Raw genomic sequence first — 25,168 nt, forward strand, 5'->3', positions numbered from 1 at the left:
CCCCAGGGCCCCGACACTAATGAACCGCCTTCCTGTCCCCATCAGCCACAGGCAGACTTAGAGGAAGAAATATACTGTGAAATCATTAGACCCATCAACACAGTTATGAACATTAATCAGTTGGAATGAAATGTTTTATGTTGTAAAGCTCACATTCTGAGGTGAAAAAAGAAAAACAGCACCACCGTAGACTAGTTTCTCTTAAAGGTGTTGTTCTTGTTTTTCTGTCTCAAAAACTCCCCACTAGGCTAATTTTAGGATATGATACTCATTTAGTTGAGGTCTTTTTAATGACATGTACATTAATTATTTACAGATAAAAGTATCTGTAAATGTTATTTTCTTTCATATTCTGTTTTTCACCTCCCAAAAAAAGGAAACCTCAGGGTCAATGAGATAAACCAGATGTTCCTCTATTACAGACTGTTGGGGATTACCACCAACAATCACACACAAACACACACACACACACACACACACACACACACACACACACACACACACACCCACGCAGACACACACACAGATAAACACACTATTGAATGTAGGTTACCCAGCAGGCTGTGCAGGATTTGGTGGGACATGATTGGTTGAGCCAGACGGAGATTGTGGGCCTGGGATTATAATCCAAAGATAAGTGTGTGTATGTGTGCATGTGTGCATGTCTGCAGTTGTAGCTCATTTAGTATAATCTGTAGTCTAATAATAGAGATTACCACTTGCACTCTTCTGAGCATCTACTGACAGTCGTCTCACTCGACTGGCTGTTCCTCATAAAAAAAAACTCCTCTGACCTCTCTGTGAGTGTGTGTGAGCACTTCAGAATATCATTGCAGTCCACTGATGGTAGTACACACCAATTATATACCACTGATGGTAGTACACACCAATTATACACAACTGATGGTAGTTTATACCAGTTATCTACCACTGATGGTAGAATACACCAGTTATATACCACTGTTGGTAGTACACACCAGTTATATACCACTGTTGGTAGTACACACCAATTATATACCACTGATGGTAGTATATACCAGTTATATACCACTGATGGTAGTACACACCAATTATATACCATTGATGGTAGTACACACCAATTATATACCACTGTTGGTAGTACACACCAATTATATACCACTGATGGTAGTACACACCAATTATATACCACTGTTGGTAGTACACACTAATTATATACCATTGATGGTAGTACACACCAATTATATACCACTGATGGTAGTACACACCAATTATATACCACTGATGGTTGAATACACCAATTATATACCACTGATGGTAGTACACACTAATTATATACCACTGATGGTAGTACATACCAAGTATTAGTCCTCCACAGTCTGGACTCTCTGCTCAGTTTAGCTACAGTTCCCCCGCTGTTCTGCACGGCCACCAACGCGCCCAGCTCTCCAAATCTCATGGCTCAATATTCTATCCTCATCCCCTTCAGTCTAGAGTAATCATCCCTTTTATTGAACAACAGTCCGCTAGTTAGTTAATGATAACAGGCTAATGTTATGTTAGCATTAACTAATATTAGTGTAATGTGGCTATTAGGTAATTGCTAATGGTTAAATGGTTAATGGTAATACGTGCACTGGCCGGGTTTATAACTGCTTAATACTTCAGTGTTGTTGAAACTGGATCAACTCTGATCTTTAATCAGCTCTGAAATTCCTCCTAAAGTGTTGTTCAGCAGCCGTCTGACTGTTTGCGGTGGTGCTTTGTGAATTTGTGAGTCAGCTGGAGGAAGCATAGATGGCTTCTTCCTGTCAATACTGTCGGAAATGTCTGTCTTATGTAATGTGAAATGTGTATCTTAAATTAACATTAATTTCAGCATCAATTAATATCTGAGTATGAATTTTCTTTATAACCCATGTATCTACAGAACTTCAACAAAAATGGGGCATCCAATGTGGAGATAGCTGTCCAAGCTTACACAGGTTGTAACTTCTGCTACTAGAAAAAAGAGAAGAGAGCTAGCAGAGAGAGACTGTATTAGCAGTGCTACAGCCTACTGTACCTCAGCTTATTGGATTTCAGAAAATAATTCTGATAGTTTTGATATCAAAGTTAAGGTTACACGTTCTTTATTTGTCTTTGTCAATCATCATGAAGAAACACGACAGAATGAAATAACCCAAAACTTGAAACAGCCTGTTCCCCTGGAATAACATGTGAACTGTGATGGCTCTTAAACCAGATGAGTTACTATGTCTGGTTGTCATTTTACTTTGTTAATCAGTGTTGTGCCTCCTTGCAAATTCAGCCTAGTAAATAATTAATTTGCAAAGCACACCAAAGTGGGGCCTCCCTCCACAGGTTACACCGCCAATCTTCAGTCACGGGACTCCCAGTGGAAATGTCTAAGATATCAACCGGCCAAAATGTGCATCAGTTTTATTCACAGTAACAGAAACTAAGGACTCAAAGCTGAGGCCAGAAAAAAGCATCTACTTTGCCCAATAGATGAGAAGATGACTCAACATGCTGACTCATCAAACATTCAACAGTTGTTCCACTTAACTAATGGAGGAAGAAACACGAGACAAAAGCAGAAACGCACACCTTGGCAGACAGTTTAAGTTTCTCCTCTTCTAAAGGTATTTCAGACAGCGCGTTGAAGTTTAGAACAGACTGAATGACATCACAGAGGAGAGGATGTTAAGTGTGAAAATGTCCCACCTTTTCTATAAACGGAACACCCGTCACCTTCATGTTGAGGACATTGTGACTTTGTGTTTTATGGTGTTAACTTTACTGATGTTTTCCTGTTGACACACACAGTCGTCCTGACTGAGTGGCAGGTATTTCAACACAGGGCCAGTCAAGTCACTAAACAAATCTTTACTCTTTTGTTTTTGTTGCATGTTACTTGCTAAACATGCAACTTTAACGGCCAAAAAGGAGCAATGAATCTCCTTTACCATAGTCAAAAATGAACTGATAACAGGCACTGTGTGCGTAAAGCTTGGTATAGCTCATGTCTTTGTGCCAAGGAGCTTAACACACGTCCAGAAACCTCTACTGCCATACTACTGCACACAGCTTCACTCAGTACACACCATCCCTCTGTCTTGGGGGTCAGAGGATTAAACAGTCTCTACAGTATAAAATGTGGATTATTCTATTGCTGAAGAGGGTTTCCAGCAAATGCGATGATTAGCTCTGTGTCATTACTGAGCCTCCTCAGAAAAATGTGTATTCTATAAAGGAAACATTGGACTTGAAGCAGAGGTCCAGGGGTTTTAGTAGATTTTTTTAAATTTATAGTAGTGAAATAACAGAGTAGGTTAAACCTGCTTAAAATATGTGATTAACAGTAGACTACCGTTATTTCTACACACACACAAAAGCAGGGGCAGAATTCAAAAAGGAAAGAAGTTCGAATCTACTATGTTTTCTCCCTGTCCACTGATAAATGCATAAACAGAGTTTGAATGGTGGATCAGATTGGGGAAGTTGCAGAAACAGTGTAACACACTGTCTCTTGAGTGTCAGAAGCATTGGTTTTGGATTTTCAGAGTTGTTGACAGTAATAATAAAGCAGAATAACATATTTATCCTTCACCACGGCAGCTTCCTGAACACATTCTCCATAATCGCTTGTTTAAAATGTGAAGGTATCAAACCGCAGACCATAGTTTTCATCAACATGTACAGTAGTGTGCAAAAGTCTTAGGCTAATCTTCTTTTCTTTATATTATTTGGTATGACCACATTTTCTTCATTACAGTCTGAACTCTTTTAGCCAATCTTTATTTTAATTTCAGTGTGTTTGGGATCATCGTCATGCTGAAAAATTAATCTAGATGTTCCCCAGATGGTCCTGTGTGGTGAATCAAAATCAGATGGTACTTAAAGATTGATTGCTATCACTTTTGTCAAGATCCACAGCACTGACTGAAATGCAGCTCCAAACCAGAGATCTGTATTCTGCGTTTTTCTATCCAGGTATATTCTTACTGGATTTTCAGTGTGTTTATAATCATTGTCAAGCTGAAAAATGAAGTTGTTACCAATACGATTTTTTTCTGTATTCAAAATTTCATTAATTTTGACACGGCTCAAAATTTCACAATTTCAAATTTGGATTTATCACTGTATAATACTTGTTGGCACAGATTTTCAGTCCAGTTCTTGTGTAATTTGGCCTATCTCAGCCGTTTCTCCCTGTTTCCCTTCCGTAAGAATGGCTTCCTTCCATTGAGACCATTTGTAATGAGGCTTCAGTGAACACCTGGTGGATTAATTGCTAGTTTTTAGGCCCGCACATGTTCATTTGTCTTCCACTTGTCCAGTTTCCTCAAATCCTTTGAGAACACACTGCACAGCATATTGGGATACACCAAGGTTTCAGCTAATTGTGCTTTCAAAATCATCATATAATTTTATGCCAGTAACTTGTGTTATCTTTGGAATTACTCATAAATAGGGCTGGGTATCGTCACTGATTTCTAGAATCGATTCAATTCCGATTCACAAGGTCCCGAATCGATTCGATCCACGATTCGATTTAATTCGATTGATTCAATTCGTTTTGAATCTGGGAAATTTTGACAGTCAGAAATATTATAATTCAGATCAGTACATTTACATATTTTTGTATCTATAAAAAGGAAGCTGCCACTTTCCAGACTTTATCAAAGGTGTGAGCATCATAGCAGGTGCCTTTGTGTCAAAGTAGCTGAAGATAAAACACAGAAAAACATGAAGGTGATTTTCCGGGATTTTATAAAAATATTCTGCAGTACATCGAAAACGAAAGAAAACCATAAATCAACACATGAATGTTACCTCTGAAGTTACAGCGGTTTTATTAGAGACACAGCTAAGCGTTTTGCATTTTGCATAATTTTAAAAAGTTGAAATTTGTTCAATATTGAACGGCAGAAATGAGGTTTTCTTTTCGGAAGTATGTAAAACGAAAAAAAACGTCGGCCGACAGCGCTGTAAACAACGGTAGACTTGTGCGTAACAAACAAGCGAATAATGCAGAAAACAGTACAGAGAGGGGGGGGGGGGGGGGGGGGGAGAGAGAGAGAGAGAGAGAGCTGTGCATGAAGTGTGATTTTATCGTGGTGGAAGCAAAAACAGTAAAAGTCAGAGGGAATTCATGACGATGTTTATGTGAAGCATAGTTTGGATCTTCTTTTGCTGCTGGTTCGGTCAATATTGTTTGGAGAGAGATAAAACTAACAGCTTTATGATCAGCGCAAAAAGGGCGTAAACACACAGCGCGGACCCGCGGATCAGAATCAGCGAGCTGTCGGCTTTCAGCCCCGACCGTGAGAAAGGCGACATCTCACTGATTCTAATCCGCGGGTTGCGCTGTGTGTTTACGTCTTTGTGCAGAATCCGTGTACCTGCTCTCATTTACTGTCTTAGCTGTTTGGTGGTTGTTGAAATTTTGTGATCTTTCACCTGAGATTCTGGCATTTCGGGCAAAATAAATTTATATTAAAAAATCGATTCAGGATTTTAATGAATCGATTTTACGTTATCCAAGCCAGAATCGATTTTAATCGATAAATTGATTATAAAAACCCACCCCTACTCATAAAAACTACTATAGAAATGGGAACAAACTCTGAGTTTTAGTGACAGGCTGCTAGCAACAGAGTGCCTCATGATAAGATTTCAGATTGGTACTTTGCTTAGTTGTCTGTGTAGTGTAGACACAACACTGGCTTATCTCTTAGGTTAGGTGCCCTTTTCACGCTTGAATGACTCATAGATCAATGTAAAGTTGCTTGTTAAAAATCATCTTAAAATATTGGAATAAAAACTTTGAAAGACCCTCATAAAGCCTGGAGAAGTATTGCTCAAGACTACTTTAAAAATCACAACAAAATCTGACTGCTGGGAAGCTAAATATAAAGACATCCAGGGTCACTCAGTACTTTTGCACAATACTGTAGCTATACTGATTCGCTCACATGGCCTTATGATCAGCAAAACAGCAATTTCATGTCTGAGTGCAGCAGAACAGAAGTTACTATCTGTACGTTAACAAGAAGAACTTGTGGGATCAATTCAATAGTTTCTGCTCTTTTAATTATATGGTGATGAAAAATATAAGAACATGTCAATGACAAGTATTAAATTGTGAGATCAGCTATATATTAAAAAATTATTTCTGAGATGAGCATGAGAGAAGGCAAGCTTTAAAGAGATGACATATGAGTATCCATCACTATCTTTTCACCACCTGCAATTTGCCATTTTACAAAACATTATATGCCCGACCGCCTCAAGGACAGTGACTTCCTGAAGTGTCCTCTGGTTGTCTCTGAGCTTATAAGCAGTTCAATTAATAATCCTTCCATAAAAGGATTGTCAGAATTACTCTATTTTAGCGGACTATACATTCGATTTTATGATTTTGTGTATGCAAAAGGCATTATTGCAGTCTTTTCCCCTGAATGCTAATCACATGATATTCAGCATACAAACAAGGTCTTCCGTCCTGCACATTGCTCCTGACCAACCCAGACCAAAAGATAATATGTTTTTCTTATTGTTTCAGCTGTTTCAGAGCACAAAAATCCAGAACATGGACGATAATTTCAGAACCAGCTGGATTAGTCTGAGTGTCTGTCTCACAGGTGGAACTCCTGACAACTTTCCAGTCTCTCAACTGACGACACAGCGAGTGAGAGTGTATTGTGCAGTGTGACCTTCAAAATCTCAGTGTGTGTGTGTGTGTGTGTGTGTGTTTGTGATACCTCAGAGACATGAGTCGCACGAAAACACTTCATCACTGCCATCCTATTTACATGCACACACTTTTTCCTTTCAAACACGCACCCACATATACAGCCAACTTTTCCTTCATACGCTTCCGTTCTTTTTACACAGTGACACATATACACAATTGTGTATGTGTCAATTGTGTTTCTGATAATAATCACCCAATCACATTTCATTACTGTCAACATTTACTTTTTGTCACATGACAAAAATTTAATTAAAACTTCCTGAAACAACCTGGAAGCAGCTGCAAACACACACACACATACACAGGTAACGCCATAAATCACAGCAGACAGAATGGGAGTAATGAGGTAGCTAGCTGTTAGTGCTATGCACTGTAGGAAGCATGTAGCTAACTACTCCACATACCCTCGTAGTCACTGCTAAAGTCACATAACACCGCATGCGAGGGTCAACACGGTAGGACTGTTTCACACTGTTGTCAGGGCGAACAATGTGTATGTGCTTCAGCATTATCTGAAACATTCGCTTATCAAAACTACCAAGCAAACACTACTTACTCTGAGTCTTATTTCAGATGTATCAGCAGTAATGTCATGACTGCACTGATGCAGCTACATTTATTTAAAGGAATAATCTGACATTTTGGAAGTGCCTTAGTTGCTGTGAGTTGAGAGACTGCTACTCTGGTGTGTTTCTGTTACAAGATTAGCTACAAAATATAGCTTCTCTGTCTAAAAAAAAAAAACCACTCAGCAAATCTGGAAGAATGGGCCAGCAGGGGACAACTAATGTGATTATGAAAAAACTTCCAGCTCTATCAAAGGGAAAACAGCCCTCAGCTCCCTTCTTCTGTGACCTCATTAAATATTTTTCTGATGACTTTATGGTCTCAATTACTAATTTCAGATCATTCTGAATTAAGGCTAAAATTAAATAATTCAATTCAATTCAATTTTATTTATTTATTTATTTTACAGTGTATTATTCAATTCACAACAGTTACATAAAGGTGCTTTATATTGTACGGTAAAGACTCAATAACTTAGAAAGAAACCCCCAAAAATCAAGGAGCTAGCTCTTGGTAACAGCGGTGAGCAAAAACTAAATTTTAACAGGAAGATACCTGCAGCCAAACAAAGCTTAGGGAAGGACAACCATCTGCCACAACCAAATGGGTGTGAGGGGAAAGATTAGAATGATCACGTCTGAACTGAGCACTAAATCAGAGAAAAAGTCTGTGAAATCATAAAGAGTTTCTATGTAAGGGTCAGTTAGATGATAAATAACAACAGCTAAAACAGTTTTTTGACTTTTCCAATTAGGGAGGATACGGCTAAGAGAAAGGCTTTCAAATTAATTGGAACTCTGTTTGTGCCTATAGTTGATTATTAAGCTAGAAGGAAAGAATGCTGCCACTCCTCCTCCTCAGCCTATGCTTCTGACAGTAAATATGACCAAGTGGTGCTGATTCCTTTAAACTAATATCTTATATTTTTCTTTCTTCATGATTTTTTATACTTACATTTTTTTATTGCTGAACATGATGTCTATAGGAATGAGGTTTGTGGGGGAAGAAGGCAGAAAATACAGAGACATGTGAGACTGCAATTCCCCATCCTGGTTCCAACTCTGGATACTGACATGTTGGGGTGTTTAACATACTTGGGCAAATATCTGTCATATTTTGTAACAAAGCTCATTAGAGTCAGAAAGTAAGATTATCCAGAGTGTGCTCATCTCTCAGCCTCTGAGAAACATAACTTCCGTATATTAAAGACAAGGCTTTTAAGGCGGATGCGCATTAAACCTGTAATTTTTTTAATAATCACAGGGGCGATAACTGTGGTTGTAAAAAACACTTATTGTTCTATAGAAGACAGCAGAGAAACAGCCCTCCAACTGATCTCTGTAAAACATTTTCTATTGGCTCAGTCACTCATTTTTGGTCATACTTAAAAAAAAAAAAAAGATTAAAGTCCCCTACACAACTGAATCAAGAAGAACATCTGGCATTAAATGAAATCAAACACACAAAGCTATATGCTGTAGTAACCCCTTGTGACAAATGACCAGTTTTATTGTACTCAAAAATAATACAAAAGTCCATTGTGTAAGTTTTGGTCACACCATATTTCAGAAGTAGGGTTATTTATGGTGAACTGTGATTTCACACTCTTGTCCGTTCTTTTCTCATCAAATGTGGTTTCAAAACATCAAGATGGCAACAGTAAAAAAAAACCTCATCTCAAGACTTCGAAATGGGACCTCACAAACAAGTGGATGACTTCATGGTAGCTACTTCCGCTTTGTATACCGCCTGTACAACACTAAACTAATTTTTAAGTTTTAAATATTTAGAGTTGAGGCTTAATATTTGATTTCACAAATCACTGGGTGGCCATTTATACTGTCTATGGTTGAAAATGGTTAGCTTAGCTTGTCATAAACACTGTGATCTCCAGCTCCACCACAGAGCTACTCTGACATGTGACATTATGTCATGTTGTTTTTGCTGCTGTATAGAATAAAGACAGAATTACATGTTCACAAGCTTTCAGATGTTGGTTAGCGGATTTAGGATGTTAGGCCAGCTGTTTTTATCTATTAAGGTAAGCTGGCTGGCTGCAGGCTTCGATTTAATATGATATAGAGGGGGATACTGACATTCTCAGCAACAGTTTCATCCCCACCTCATATTAAATAATTAATCCACACGTAATGTGATCTTAATTAAATATTGATGTCAAATCTCTGCTCTAACTGAAAAAAGAATACGTTGTTACAGTGAGGACATTACACCTGTCTGCTGCCAATCAACACACACACACACATATACACACACATAGAATAAAACTACAATAGATTTTGTACAGAAAGAACAGTTTGTGCTTACATCACTATGTGCGTGTGTGTGTGCTCTCTGCAGGTTTCTAAACTAATCTGTCCTGACGTAACAACATGCTGCTTCTCAATCTGCCCACTGCTGGAGTCCTGGCAGACGGACACACAAACGCAGTGTTTAGTAATGTAGTCATGCTCTATAAATAGGTAAAATTGATTTGTGTGGAGGAGAAGTGTGTGTCTTACAGTAGGATAAATCTACATTTACTGTACAACTGGACAAAAGAAACCAACAATCCAGGCAGTCTGATGGTTAACAGCCCATCCTGATGACCCTTCAGCAGCTTAATACAGTCTACTTTTTTTTTTTAAAGACATATGCCTCTTCATCTGTTTGAGAGTATCTTGGGTTTAGTCCCAAGGATAAAGGTCAGACAGCCAACATGAACATTTTGCCAGTTTGTCTGTCCACCGCCACCTGAACATCGTACCTATTAACTCAGTATTCTGCATGGTGTTGTCAGCCACAGAAACAGCTCTCATCATTGCCTATCAGACAGAACTGTCATCTCATTAACTTTGGAAATGGACTCTATACAATCCTGTGGAAGACTAAGCACACCTTATGACTCATATAACACCATTAGCAACAATAACTTGAACTTGATTCTTTTCTTTTTCAGCCATTTTGTTGTGGATTTGCGATGTGCCAGGGATCATTGTTGTGTTGCGTGACCCAGTTTTGGCCAAGCTTTAGCTGTCGGACACATGGCCACACATTTGACTCTTTGTTATGTAGTGGAGTTCATGGTCGATGAAATGGCTGCAAGGTGCCCCATCTTCTGGCAGCCCTCTGGCAAAATGCTAACTCTTGGGTTTTTTGCAGTTTCTCTGAGCGTTGTACAATCTTTACTTGGGCGGAATTTGCTGGGATGTCACTTCTGGTAGGACCAGAAACTCTCTGACTGCTACTTCCTCTCAAGGCGTATGGGATCAGTAAGGATGTACTTAGTTTTTCCCAGGAGTGCCCAGAGTATTGAGAAAACGTTCTGTTTCACATGACTGCAATTTAAGATGTTTATAGCAGCTGGTCTTTTAGCTAATTTTTAAACTTTAAACTTTTAAAATATACCAATATATATTTGATGCATGCTCAATCATCCAGGTAAGTAAATCTCTAAAAGTTGATTCTGTTCATCTGGACGCAGCGTTTTGAGGGAGAAACATTTCGTCACTCATCCAAGTGACTTCTTCAGTCTCAGCTGACTGCAGGTATCCCCAATCTTATTGTAAGATGGTGACAGATGTACCCTTAGGCCCCCTCCTCGATTCAGAGATGGTCTTTCCCTTTTCACATAAATGGCCTCCTTGACTCCACGCTCAAACCAGCGTTCCTCCCTGTCCAGGATGTTACATCCTCATCATTGAAAGAGTGTCCACTGGCCTGTAGGTGTAAATAGACTGCAGAGTCCTGGCCAGACGAGGTAGCTCTTCTGTGTTGTGCCATCTGCTTCGCCAGAGGTTGTTCGGTTTCCCCGATGTATATATCCTGGCAATCCTCCTGGCACTTAACAGCGTACACTATGTTACTCTGTTTGTGTCGGGGGATCCGATCCTTGGGGTGGACCAACTTTTGGTGCAGCGTGTTTTGGGGTTTAAAAGCCACAGAGACCCGGTGTTTAGAAAAAATGCATCTCAACTGCTCCGATACTCCTGACACATATGGTATCACTACAGGTTTTCGCTTGGGCAGCGGTTGTCCTTCTCTCCTGGATCGGCTGGAGCTTTCTTTAGGTGCCTTCCCAGCTTTGACAAAAGTCCAGCTGGGATAACCACATTTACTCAGGGCCTTCTTGATGTGCTGTTCTTCTGCCTCCCTGGCCGCTGTGTCAGTGGGGATGGTGTTCGCTTTGTGTTGTAGCGTCCTGTTGAAACCCAGTTTGTGCTCCAGTGGATGATGAGAGTCAATAGAGTCACATATCTGAACCAATGGCTTGGTGGTGTTCCAGGGTAGGAAAGCAAAGCCCTCTTTTCCACACCTTCCATGTACAAATTGGCCACGATGGGGGAAACTGGGGAGCCCATGGCACACCCATGTTTCTGCCTGTAGAACTGAGCCTTGTATGTGAAGTAGGTGGAATGAAGACACAGTTCCAAAAGCAAACACACTTGGTCGATGCTAGGAGTGGTCCTGTTGCTGAGGTTGGGGTCATTCTGTAATCTCTCACGGACTACCTCCAACGCTTCCGTGACTGGGATGCATCTGTGACCATCTTACAATGCTGTGATTGCAGACATTCCCCAGCTCTCTGTGAATGGTACTCATGGCCATTGATCAGTGGTCTTTGATCAGTGGTTGTTGATCAATGGTCATGAGAATCTGCATAATTATGAAGAAGGAACTGACCTCCCAGCCCATTGTTCCTTCAGTGGGCTGGTTTCAGTCATTATGCAAATGTACTGTTTATAAGATTGGGGAAACCTGCAGTCAGCTGAGACTGAAGAAGTCACTTGGATGAGTTTCTCCCACTGAAAACGCTACGTCCAGATGAACAGAATCAACTTTTGGAGATACACCAAACAACTTGATTAAATCCAAGTTACTGGGGGTCAGCACAGAGACAAATATTCACACACTCCCACAACCACACTGAATCACCAATTACCAATTAGCATAACACGACCCACAGTGGGACAAAGCTAGAGTATCTAAAGAAATCCACAGAGAAGCATCAACCAGAAGGTTTGAACCGACCCTCTCGTTGTCAAGTGACAGTGCTAACCACAAATGTGCACCAGCATCCACCAGCATGCTACCCTCAATTTTCACACAAATGCTATCTTAGCACATACTCTGCTGAAATGTCATGAAGTTTATATATCTAACAGACTTTTGCTAACTTAAAATGGTCCAACACACACAACAACAGGGTAATAACCAGTGCTTCATTTTACCAACATTATTTATTATTCCCTTGATCAAACTGTTAGCATTCATAAACTCTACTCACATATGTCCCGTTTTTCTGGTTCTCTTTTCCTTGGGGGTTTTTATGCTCACTGTGAATGTTTTCGTGCTCTCTCTTTGACTTTCAGCATCCTCTTAATGTCTTTAAAAGAAGGCTTCTGCTTTAGTTAAGTTGATTGGTGTTAATTAGACACAGAGAGGACAGAAAGACATTGAAGGTCAAAACAGAAAGCAAAGAGTAGCAGTCACAGAGCAGGGAATGAGGGAAGGAAGGAAAAGAATGCTCTGCTCACTTAACACTGCTGAACAATGGGGAAAAAAGGTTTCCAGGTCACAAAGAACATCCAAGAAAAACTGAGACACAAGGAAAGGAAAGGAAAGGAAAGGAAAGGATTAGGCATCTCAGGGCAAATTCAGCCTGTTTCTGTCAGAGCAGCAACAGTCCAGCTGATCAGGGAATCAATATTAGAGTAATTAACTCTATAACATTCCTGCAACCCCAAACACACACTGAGTCCTTAAAACTCCAGGGCTCACCGTGTTAATTATTTTACAGTGTAAACCCAGCACAGACACACACAGACACACACGCACTTACATCACACTGTCATCTATGTGAAAATTAACATCTCCATGACAAAGCGAGAGTGAGACAGGACAACGCTGGACAATTTGGACTGTGTGTGTGTGTGTGTGTGTGTGTGTGTGTGTGTGTGTGTGTGTGTGTGTGTGTGTGTGTGTCTGTGTGTGTGTGTGTGTGTTGTGTTAGTAACAAGCATGAATATGCTCTATTCTCTCTCTCCTTTAGTCCTGACTTTAAAATTAAACTGAACAGCATTTATATTTAACTACAGTTTTTAAAAATGCTTAAAATTCCATAAATGAATCGGGCTGATTTTCGTCTTCTTGACTTGCTGTGGTGTAGTCCCTGGGCTTTCCTTGAGTTCTTATTCATTACTTGTGTTATTTTGTTAATGAGCCTTCCTTGTGCACTCTCCTATGATCCACTATCATCATGTTTCACTGTTAGTTAACCGTCCTTTAGTTACTTCCTGTTTTACTTAGAGAGTTTGTTTTTTCATGTGTCCTGTTTCTTTTTCTTTTTTTTGTCCGATGCTTGGGTCCTCTCCTCACCACCACTGCCCCAAACTAGTGTATGATATTCATTATTTACTTTTTTCCATGTACAAACTCAATTTGAAAAGTCACTACTGCTTTAAAAGCATTTTCTATTTAACCTAGGTAATATACTGCAACTACTAAAGACTGTCAGGTATCTGCGGTAACACTGATGGGAAGGCAACAGTAACTCAAATAACTACTCGTTACAACCAAGGTGTGCAGAAGAGCATCAGTAAATGCACAACACAATGAGTTCTGAAACAGAAGGGCAGCAGCAGAAGACCACACCTCAGTGCCACTCCTGTCCGCTAAGAACAGAAGACTGAAGCTACAATTCACACAGGCTCAAAACTGAAGATCTGAAAAATGTCGTGCTGCAACGTTTGGATGGTAGGCTCTTAATTTGCCATAAATAAATGAAAGCATGGATTCCCTCTGCCTTGTATCAGCGGTTCAGGCTGCTGGTGGAGTAATGGCACACTTTGAGCCCCTGAAGCATAATGTGTATGTCACAAAGCTCAAATCATTTCAAACTGATTTTTATAACATGACAATCAATTCATTCAAAAAACCTCCACAGTCACCAAATCTCAGTCTGGCACCTTTTTGGAACAATTTTTCATGATAGACGGGCAACTGTGTGATTCTGTCTCTCGATAGGAACATTTCCAGCACCTTGTTGAATCTGTGCTGTGAAGAATTAAGGCAGTTCTGAAAGTGTCTGGTGAGTAAGTGTACACCTCTCTATAATTCTGAAGTACAATACCCGCCTATTTAAATTTTACTTTTACCTCATGAGAGTTAAAAACATTATCCTTTTGCTCACTGCTGCAGTCCCTTTATTGGACTTTTATTGTGTAGGTTGTGCAGTGTTGGTGGGTATTTTACTCAAGTACATTGCACCAGAGGGCAAATGTGAGTTATTGTTATTTCTTTTAATAACTTCTGCCAAAATTCAAAAACAATTTGATTGATTGGTTGATGTAATTAATTTTTCTCAGTTAAAGTGAATAATTTAAAGGTATGACTGTGAAATAAGGCAAGTGAAGGTGTCACCTGAGGACTCTGGGTCATTGAAAGAGATGCGTTTCTCTCCATCTTACAGCATATTTATAATGCAACTCAAAAACAGAAACCTCAGCAACTATCAATGCGTCGGTGATATCAATTTGTGACATGTAACCGAACCATATTGAGTTTGCTTGCAATGAAATGTCCTATATAAATAAAATTGGCATTGCCACACACTCTTAGGGGTCATGTCTCTGCATTTACAATTTCTTTAATATGAGACTTTCAGTGCCCTACATGGTGTAGAGTAAATGAATGTATGCTCAGTCTAATCATTTGGGGCAGTATAAGAGAAACTGGCCAAAAATCTAAATGAGATATATGTAAACGGGAAAACTATTATATTTAAACGCTCGTGCTGCTGCGTGGTTTTCATAAGCTTCATTTATCAAAGGAAAGAAGAGAAAAGCAAAGACACGTGAGCAGGTGAATGAATGGGAGGAAAGAAAGAAGGAGGTGGAAGGTGACTTACCGGAGGACGAGGATGGATGGATAAAGAAAGTAGAGTCCTGCTTGGTTTGAAGCGCACAACTCCGCTTGCGCTGTCAGCTCCGTAACATTCACTGATAATCAATACTGAACCGATCCGAGTCTCCGCTCTGTGAGTGCCCGCGTGCGGTTTAACTGATCGGTCATCGATCGTCCATCCCATTCATCCATCAGGTATCCGGACACTGATCAACTCTGTGGGAGCAGCGGAGTGCCGCGCGCTCTGCGCTGCACTGACCAAAGAGGTAGTGCTGCGCATGCGCCACCATACACATAAACGCATAACCCCACACACAAACGGCAACAGAGAGCAAAAGAGAGAAGCTTAAATACACCCGATGAAAAACAAAACAAAAAAATACACGTGGATGGACTTTAAAGAAGACGGGCCTTTACCTGCCTGCACGTGCGCCCGTTTGAGTGAGTGCGCGTGAAATGCAGCTTCTCCTTGATTTGTTTTCAGCTTTTGTTGAAAAAAAAAAAAGCAGGTGAAATTCATTTAAAAACTGTAAATACTGGCTGCAGAGCGCGGACACACACACACACACACACACACACACACACACACACACACACACTTTTGCCAACGGCGCTCAGTGTTTGTTGTCCTCTGTCAGTATTTACTGTCAACTCACCTGACCGTGACGTCAGTATAACGTTCAATTAAAAAACAGAAACGATTTATCCTTTTTTTTAAATCAAAGTTTCATATTCAAAAAGTCACGAGTGTGATAATGGTTGTGTCCTTGTACCTGACCATTTTCATATATCTATATCTATATCTATATAGATATAGATATAGATATATGTCCTTGGAAGCTTCCTAAAGAAGACCACAGGTGCAGTGCTGTGTAAAGATGCCCCTGAGACAATTCAGCACATAACAGCAGGGTGCAAGGTGCTAGCAGGCAGGGCAAACATAGAATGCCAGCTGGGCGAGTGGCTCCAGCAGGTCCCAGGAAGAAAATCGGAGATCTCTGTCCGGAAGTCCTAGGAACAGCTAAGATACTGTGCAGGACCATTAAGCTCCCAGGCCTCTGGTAGAGGACCCAATCTTGAAGATTAAAGATTGCCCGCAAGGCCGAGAGGTGAATATATATATTTACACTTTTTTTTCATGTTAAGCTACCTAACGCAGATCTATGAATCATTCAAGCATGAAAACCCTACTACCTCAACTGATCAGCCAGTGTTGTATATACACAAAACAGACAACATAGCAAAGAAGCAATTTATATTGTATCATCAGGCACTTTGTTTCTAGCAGTCTGTCATAAAACTTTATAATTTGTTCCCATTTCTTTAGTTGAATCAAAGAAAATCCCAGGGATAATACAGTTTGACCAACAAGAAGATGATTCCCAAAAAGCATATCTCTGTATCGTGTGCATTGTGTCCTTAAAAGAGTTGAGGAAACTGGACAAATGAAGGACAAAATAAGATGTAATACCATGTGGAAAGCACCTGACTAGCTTCATTTTCAGTATGGCAATGTTTCCAAATGCACTGCCAATACAGCAAAAGCATACCTGGATAGAAAAATGCACAAAGGAACATGGATGATGGATTGGCCTCCCCAGTGTATGGACCTCAACATTATTGAAGCAGTGTGGGATCATCTTCCAGAAAACAGAAAAAATATCCTTTAAGAAGACTACTTAAAGAAATTAGAAGAACGCTTCGTCAAAGCATTTTGTTTGCGTTGAAAATAAACGTGGTCATACCAAATATTAATCTTCTATCTACTAATACTTATTAATATTAACTCTGTTTTTGGCTTATATAATGGAATTCAGTTTACGTTTGCACATACTTAAAAAGTCGCTGTACCCCTCCATCCATATATATATATATATATATATGGACAAGAAGGCATCGGTGGGCAAGAGACGAAAACAGGGCGTTGTTGGAATGCTACTACGCAAGTAACCCCGGCGGAAGGGGCTACATGAATAGGATGAGGGACCTATGGATTCTTCGATACCCAACATCCACAATGACGGCGAAACAACTAGTAGCTCAGTGTTCCAACATTCGAAAGAAGGGACTGCTCTCACAGCTAGAGATTGACGAGGTACAACATAAATGCTACGGCAAGGAGGAGTCAGGACGCCAGGTCAGGGGGGAGATATCATCACCCCCACCCGAGATTGGGTACATAGCCCCAAGTGCGACAGGAGAAGGATCGTTGAGTGCGAGAGGAACTGACCTGAAAGATAGGATCATGGCCAAGCTTGAAACCTGGATCCCCCGTAGCCGGTTACCAAGATTACGTGAAGTACCCTCAGAAGGTCTGCTAGAGGATGTTAACGCAGCACTACGAACAATACCTACAACCACGATTACCGAGACCAACAAGCTGATCTACAATACGGCAGCAGTGATCAGTGAGATGCTTGGCTACAAGTTGAACAGCCACAAGGGGCAGTACCCTCCATGGAGAAGGAGGCTAGAGGGCAAGATCAAAGTAGCACGGAGGGAGGTTAGCCAACTAACGGAGTTGCAGAAAGGTGCGACAAAGAAGGTGCATAAGAAATACAGCAAGCTGTCCATACCTGAGGCCTTGGAAACTGCCAAGCAAAGACTCACAGCCTTGGCCAGCCGCTTGAGGAGGTACACCAGAGAAATAGAAGGCAGGAGAATAAACCAGCTGTTCTCCACAGAACCAGCAAAGGTGTACTCTCAGTGGCAAGGGAACAATAATAAGAGAACAGCACCACCAAGGCTGGAGACGGAGCAATACTGGAAGAGCATATGGGAGAAGGACGCAACCCATAACGGCAATGCTCAGTGGCTAGTGGATCTGAGGGCAGACCATAGCAACCTCCCTGAACAGGGTCCAGTAACCATCACAGTGGCAGATATCCAAGAAAGGGTCTCCAGTATGAAGAGTTGGACAGCACCAGGGCCCGACATGGTTCACGCCTACTGGCTAAAGAAGCTGACTGCACTCCACGAGCGTCTGGCAGCACAAATGAACCAGCTGCTAGTTAACGAGGGACACCCGGAATGGCTAACCGAAGGTCGGACGGTCCTGATCCCCAAGGACCCCAAGAAGGGACCAGTCCCCTCCAACTACCGACCAATAACCTGCCTCAGTACTACATGGAAGCTCCTGTCAGGCATCATATCGGCTAAGATTAACAGGCACATGGGTCAATACATGAGCGGGACACAGAAAGGAATTGGCAAGAATACCAGAGGCGCAAAACACCAGCTACTGGTAGACAGAACAGTCAGCCGAGACTGCAAGACCAGACTGACCAACCTGTGCACTGCCTGGATTGATTACAAGAAGGCCTATGACTCAATGCCCCACAGCTGGATACTGGAATGCCTAGAATTGTACAAGATCAATGGGACCCTGAGAGCCTTCATCAGGAACTCAATGGGGATGTGGCATACAACACTAGAGGCCAACTCCAAGCCCATAGCACAAGTCGCCATCAAGTGCGGGATCTACCAGGGAGATGCTCTGTCCCCACTGCTGTTCTGCATAGGCCTGAACCCCCTCAGTGAGATCATTAACAAGACTGGCTACGGATACCGACTACGGAACAGAGCAGTTGTCAGCCACCTCCTGTACATGGATGACATCAAGCTGTATGCCAAGAGTGAACGAGACATCGATTCACTGATCCACACTACCAGGCTATACAGCAATGACATTGGAATGTCGTTCGGGCTGGAGAAGTGTAGTCGGATGGTAACAAAGAGAGGGAAGGTAGTCAGAACTGAGGGGATTGAACTACCAGAAGGCAACATTGCAGACATAGAGGACAGTTACAAGTACCTGGGGATCCCGCAGGCGAATGGGAACCATGAAGAGGCCGCTAGGAAAGCTGCAACCACCAAGTACCTGCAGAGGGTCAGGCAAGTCCTGAGGAGTCAGTTGAACGGTAAGAACAAGATCCGGGCCATCAACACGTACGCCCTGCCCGTGATCAGGTACCCTGCTGGGGTAATAGGCTGGCCAAAGGAGGAGATAGAAGCCACTGACATAAAGACAAGAAAGCTCCTTACCATGCATGGAGGGTTTCACCCCAAGTCCAGCACCCTGAGGCTGTACGCTAAGCGGAAGGAAGGGGGCCGGGGACTGGTGAGTGTCAGCACCACAGTCCAGGATGAGACAACGAACATCCAAGAATACATCACGAAGATGGCCCCAACTGACAGCGTGCTCAGTGAATACCTCAGGCAGCAGAAACCCAAGAAAGAGGAGGGAGACGAGGAACCATCATGGAAGGACAGGCCCCTGCACGGTATGTACCACCGGCAGATAGAGGAGGTGGCTGATATCCAGAAATCCTACCAGTGGCTGGACAAAGCTGGACTGAAAGATAGCACAGAGGCACTAATCATGGCAGCACAAGAACAAGCTCTGAGTACAAGATCCATAGAGGCTGGGGTCTATCACACCAGGCAAGACCCCAGGTGCAGGCTGTGTAAAGATGCCCCAGAGACAATCCAGCACATAACAGCAGGGTGCAAGATGCTAGCAGGCAAGGCATACATGGAACGCCATAACCAAGTGGCCGGCATAGTGTACAGGAACATCTGTGCTGAGTATAACCTGGAAGTCCCGAGGTCAAAATGGGAAATGCCCCCAAGGGTGGTGGAGAATGACCGAGCTAAGATCCTGTGGGACTTCCAGATACAGACGGACAAAATGGTGGTGGCTAACCAACCGGACATAGTGGTGGTAGACAAACAGAAGAAGACGGCCGTAGTGATCGATGTAGCGGTTCCGAATGACAGCAATATCAGGAAGAAGGAACACGAGAAGCTGGAGAAATACCAAGGGCTCAGAGAAGAGCTCGAGAGGATGTGGAGGGTGAAGGTAACGGTGGTCCCCGTGGTAATCGGAGCACTAGGTGCGGTGACTCCCAAGTTAGGCGAGTGGCTCCAGCAGATCCCGGGAATAACATCGGAGATCTCTGTCCAGAAGAGCGCAGTCCTGGGAACAGCTAAGATACTGCGCAGGACCCTCAAGCTCCCAGGCCTCTGGTAGAGGACCCGAGCTTGAAGGATAAACCGCCCACAGGGGCGTGCTGGGTGTTTTTTTTTTTTTTTATATATATATATAGCTGGACTGAAAAATAGCACAGAGGCACTAATCATGGCAGCACAAGAACAAGCTCTGAGTACAAGATCCATAGAGGCTGGGGTCTATCACACCAGGCAAGACCCCAGGTGCAGGCTGTGTAAAGATGCCCCTGAGACAATCCAGCACATAACAGCAGGGTGCAAGATGCTAGCAGGCAGGGCATACATGGAACGTCATAACCAAGTGACCAGCATAGTGTACAGGAACATCTGTGCCGAGTATAACCTGGAAGTCCCGAGGTCAAAATGGGAGATGCCCCCAAGGGTGATGGAGAATGACAAAGCTAAGATCCTGTGGGACTTCCAGATACAGACGGACAAAATGGTGGTGGCTAACCAACCGGACATAGTGGTGGTAGACAAGCAGAAGAAGACGGCCGTAGTGATCGATGTAGCGGTTTGCAATGACAGCAATATCAGGAAGAAGGAACACGAGAAGCTGGAGAAATACCAAGGGCTCAGAGAAGAGCTCGAGAGGATGTGGAGGGTGAAGGTAACGGTGGTCCCCGTGGTAATCGGAGCACTAGGTGCGGTGACTCCCAAGCTAGGCGAGTGGCTCCAGCAGATCCTGGGAGATCTCTGTCCAGAAGAGCGCAGTCCTGGGAACAGCTAAGATACTGCGCAGGACCCTCAAGCTCCCAGGCCTCTGGTAGAGGACCCGAGCTTGAAGGATAAACCGCCCGCAGGGACATGCTGGGTGTTTTAGTTTAGAAAAGGTATCTCATAAAAACATAAAAACTGGCTCATAAAAACTGAAAACTAACTAAGGTTGAGACCACCTGATAATACAAAAAAACATGTGTAGAAAAAAGGCTAAATAGGAGCTGATGCATGAAATATACTCTAGATTTTAAACATTAGTATAAACGTGTCCCTATCATTACAAACACTGTTTACTTTTATTTGTGCATTTGGTTGTTTAAGTCATGTTTTGCTCTCCATACAAAGCAGTCCACTGAAAGGAGGTAATATTAAGCAGGAGTTTCATCTGTGCCACACTGAGCCAAACACACACACAAAATCAGCTGTTCAGTTCCTACATCATTTGCTTCTTGGACAGCCGGGTGCAGATTCTTCACTTCAAACAGTTCAAACAGGTAACGCACCGACAGAGAGCCGCGACATTTCACACTGCTGAGACAAATGCTCCTGGCCGTCTCTGCCAAACCAAGGCATGATGGGAAACTCCTGGAAGTGACCTCGCGTATTCTCTGTAATAAGTCTGGCGTGTTGTTATACTTCTCTTTCTGCAAACACACAAGCACACTGCTGCACTTGATGACACGATTCTCCACACACTGTAGTTCATTTTCACATGGCATCCACATGCCATGTTGCTGCCCCAGATACTCACTGGGACACCAGCTGTGTATTAATCCACCACTGAAAATACTTTAAGTAACATGTGCAGTACATGTCTACTACAGACTACAGTCTGCAGCCCTTTTAGGGCATTACTCAGCAGTTTTTGTTTTTTAAATACAAGTACATATTTGTGAGCTATCTTCAGTAGGGGGGGAGGCTTAAATTTGCAAAAGGAAGGATGGGGAGGGGGGGGGGGGGGACAATATTGGCAGATTTGGTTTTGTATTTTAATGGGATTTACTGATGGTTAGAGGAATATTGGCAGCTGGTTAATCCTTTAAGAGGGTCTCTTATGTTTATTTCAGGTTCTCTCTATTTTTTGGGATTGCAGTTAAGCAGCTTTGCATGATTCACAGTTTTTGTTTTTAAATTATTATCTGTCCTAAACTGGTCCTTCATACAGACCCTATGCTTTATCTTGTCTGAAGTCAGCTTCTTTTTAAGCCAATCCTCCCATTCCAAAGAAGCAGGTCCTCCTGATCGACCAACTTCTGGAAGGGTGCAGAGAAGCAGCACGCAGTGTTTGCAAGCTGCAGAGTAGATGTCCATATAAGGAAATCCACAGTGAAAACTGGAAATCTAGTAATTGCAGCATTAAACTTCCTTATCCTTACCCCGAGCCACTAAACAACAGACCTAAGTGTAGAGATTGCTGTGGTGCAGGCTGTCAAGGCAAGACTGGAAACACCTAGCCTTTACAGAAAGCAGGGTCCTACCTTGTAATCTGTCATCTGGTCACTCGAGAAACAAATTGCTATAAATCAACTGGCCCATCAGTATTCTGCAGCCCAGAGAGAGAGAGCACATTACACCTATCCTTACATCTGTTCCTGTCAGTTTTCATATTGATTTTGGGAATCCTTTACTTGTTGTTAAAACACTGAATTGTCTTGGTCAGCTGTATGTCTCATATACTTAGAGTGCACGAACCAGTATGGTCCCTCGGGTCCTCGAGCAGAAGTAGCTCCAAAGTGCAGGATAGAAACATTTGAGAAGGCAGCTTTTAGCTTTCATGCTCTGACCTGCAGTCTGCAGGAGGACTTGAGGTGAAACTGGAGATGTTTAAAATCTGCTCAGGGACATTAAAACTGAAACCCTCTTTACCCTAGCTTTTGATTAGGTTTTAATTCAATTTTCTGTTCAGCTCAGTTGTATTTCTATAGCACCAAATCACAACAACAGTCGCCTCAAGGCACTTTGTTTTATTAGGTAAAGACCTTGAGGGTGACAGTGGGATGGAAAAACTCCCTTTACAAATATTGGTTACTTTTTTATGTAGTTACGTTGTATCCAGATTGTAAAAATTGTATTTTTTTTTAATGGTTTGTCTCCTTAAATCTTTTAATGGGTTTCATCATAATGATTCCATTTTATTCACTTAGGTACTCTACTGTATATGCTACGTATCCTGTTCTATTTATTTTATCATTATATCTTTTCACATACAATATGTATTTTAATATATTATTTATATAATATGTGAATATGTCAATCAATCAGTCAATTTCCTGTTGACTCCTGGGGGAGCATAGGTCTGCAACAACACCACGCCAACGGACTCTGTTCTGGGCTGCTCTCTTTAGCTGGGTCCACGTCATTCCGGCGGCCTTCACTTTGCTCTCGACAGATCTTCTCCACGTCTAAAAGGGTTCTGATGTTCCAGGTCCCTATCCTGGTCTTGGCCTTGGTCGTAAGAAGACTTGTCGGCGAGCTGGCTTCCCGAAGGCTTTCATCGGCATGCGGCATGAGCCCCGCTGAAGAGGAGTCTTCCCGTCCAGGCAGTTGTATGTATTTGTTGTTGTTGCAGTTTCTGTAGCATGGCTTATTTTTAAAAGGTGGGGTTGCTAGCCCCACGCCCAACCCTACTCCTTTCTCATCCTGGACTTGGGACCAGGCAATGGTGGAGTTATGTGAATATGTATTTTGTTCATATTATCTCCTTAAATATTTGAACAATATATGCAAATTAATTTATTTTTTTTTGTTTTTAATTCCATCCACAGGTTCACTAAACACTCCATTTTCAAAAAAAATTAGAATTTTCTGACAGTTATGTCATGGTGTCATGGTTCAGGCTTTAAAGGTTTAACCAGATGCTCGGACCACCTTAACTGGCTCCTTTGGACAGATATTAAGTTAAATGTTTTTTGGGTTGTTTTTTTAATACGTAAAAAAATCTAAATGCCTTACTAGATGTGTGGCTACGTGTCCAATATGTGTTGCAGAGTGTGTTCAGGTTGTTGTTGCAATTCAGCAGGAGACAAAAACTTGAATTGTAATCCTTGACTCTAACTGCTGGATGAGTAAATAAGCAAATGCTAGCAAGCCAAACCTACCTTTACAAAGTGATGATATGTGCAAAAACTGCAGACTTTAAAGTCATTTCTTTCCACCAGATGCCTCACGAACAATTGTGTTGCCGTGTTGTGGCAAACTCAAATGCTCCTGCATATAAATAATTCAGCTTGATTTACTTTGAAGCCATGAAAAGTTTGGTATAAATAACCATATTGTAAAGATGGAGAGAAAAAAGGAGTCCTCTCACAGGATCAGCAGGACACACCTTCCTCTCTCTCTCTCTCTCTCTTTCAGCACAGAGCCTCGCAGTGCTTTCCCAGAATTCCTTGCAGCTCTTCAGTCCCAATGGATCTGTTCTCCTCTATTTGCTGTGGCAGCAAACCAATCCAGTCCCTTTACTCCTAAGAACATCCAGCCAATCGCAACCGAGCATGGCAATGACCCACTTAGGCACGCGCACTCACATCTCACTACCTCTCACCTTGAACATCTCGTCAAGGTTGTGCAAGGGTACCAAACTGTGTGTGTGTCTGCGTGTGTTAGGTAGACAGCACCAACAACCAGGAGACACTCCTGTCAAACCAGCACTAAACACAAACAATCACACAGACACTTCAGAACAATTAGATTCCAGTTTGGTGTGAACTTTCTGATCTTCTCACAAAGTATCACGTCAGTCAGAAATGTTGCTTCTTTACGCATTATCATTTGTATCATCATATCTGCTCAATACAAGGAGAGAGTTAGCCTAACAGAAAAATAGGAGGAATGAGCGCGAGGGCTTGCCAGTCTGTGGCCAAAACATTATTTTTACCTTTGCCTCTCAAACATGCTAATTAAGGCGTTATTTATATTTCATTATTAAAAACAAGCAGAGACTGTTTGTGAAGTGAGTTGGGCATTGTGGCTGTTACACAAGATAGAAACACCCTAAATTATATCTTGCTTTAAAGGAAAGAAGTAGAGTTTATTTATGCTTTTGTGCTTTTCAAGTTTGTGTTTTTTAATATAAAATAGGATACGAAATAAAAGCAAGTTTTCATTTAGCTTCTTTTTAAAGGCATCAACAGTGTCCACAGATTTAAGGTCTAATGGAAGCGAGTGCCACAACATGTAGTTGTATGTAAAATAAATTTGGGCAAGAAACTCACCATGCTTATCAAAACT

The 25,168-nt window shown here is 41.9% G+C and overlaps 1 protein-coding gene across 2 annotated transcripts in view; it reads right to left on the reverse strand.

Moving 5' to 3' along the window:
- Positions 1–15,460, reverse strand: part of znf385b (zinc finger protein 385B) — a 57,132-nt gene extending 41,672 nt beyond the window's left edge. For both annotated transcript variants that reach the window (XM_006788123.2, XM_006788121.2), the window contains exon 1: positions 15,216–15,460. The gene's annotated coding sequence lies outside the window, so the exon portion shown is untranslated. The remainder of the gene's footprint in view (positions 1–15,215) is intronic.
- Between the last annotated feature and the right edge of the window lie 9,708 nt (positions 15,461–25,168).

The sequence above is a fragment of the Neolamprologus brichardi genome, chromosome 16 (assembly GCF_056152115.1).
Source record: "Neolamprologus brichardi isolate AB-2024 chromosome 16, ASM5615211v1, whole genome shotgun sequence".
NCBI lineage: Eukaryota > Metazoa > Chordata > Actinopteri > Cichliformes > Cichlidae > Neolamprologus > Neolamprologus brichardi.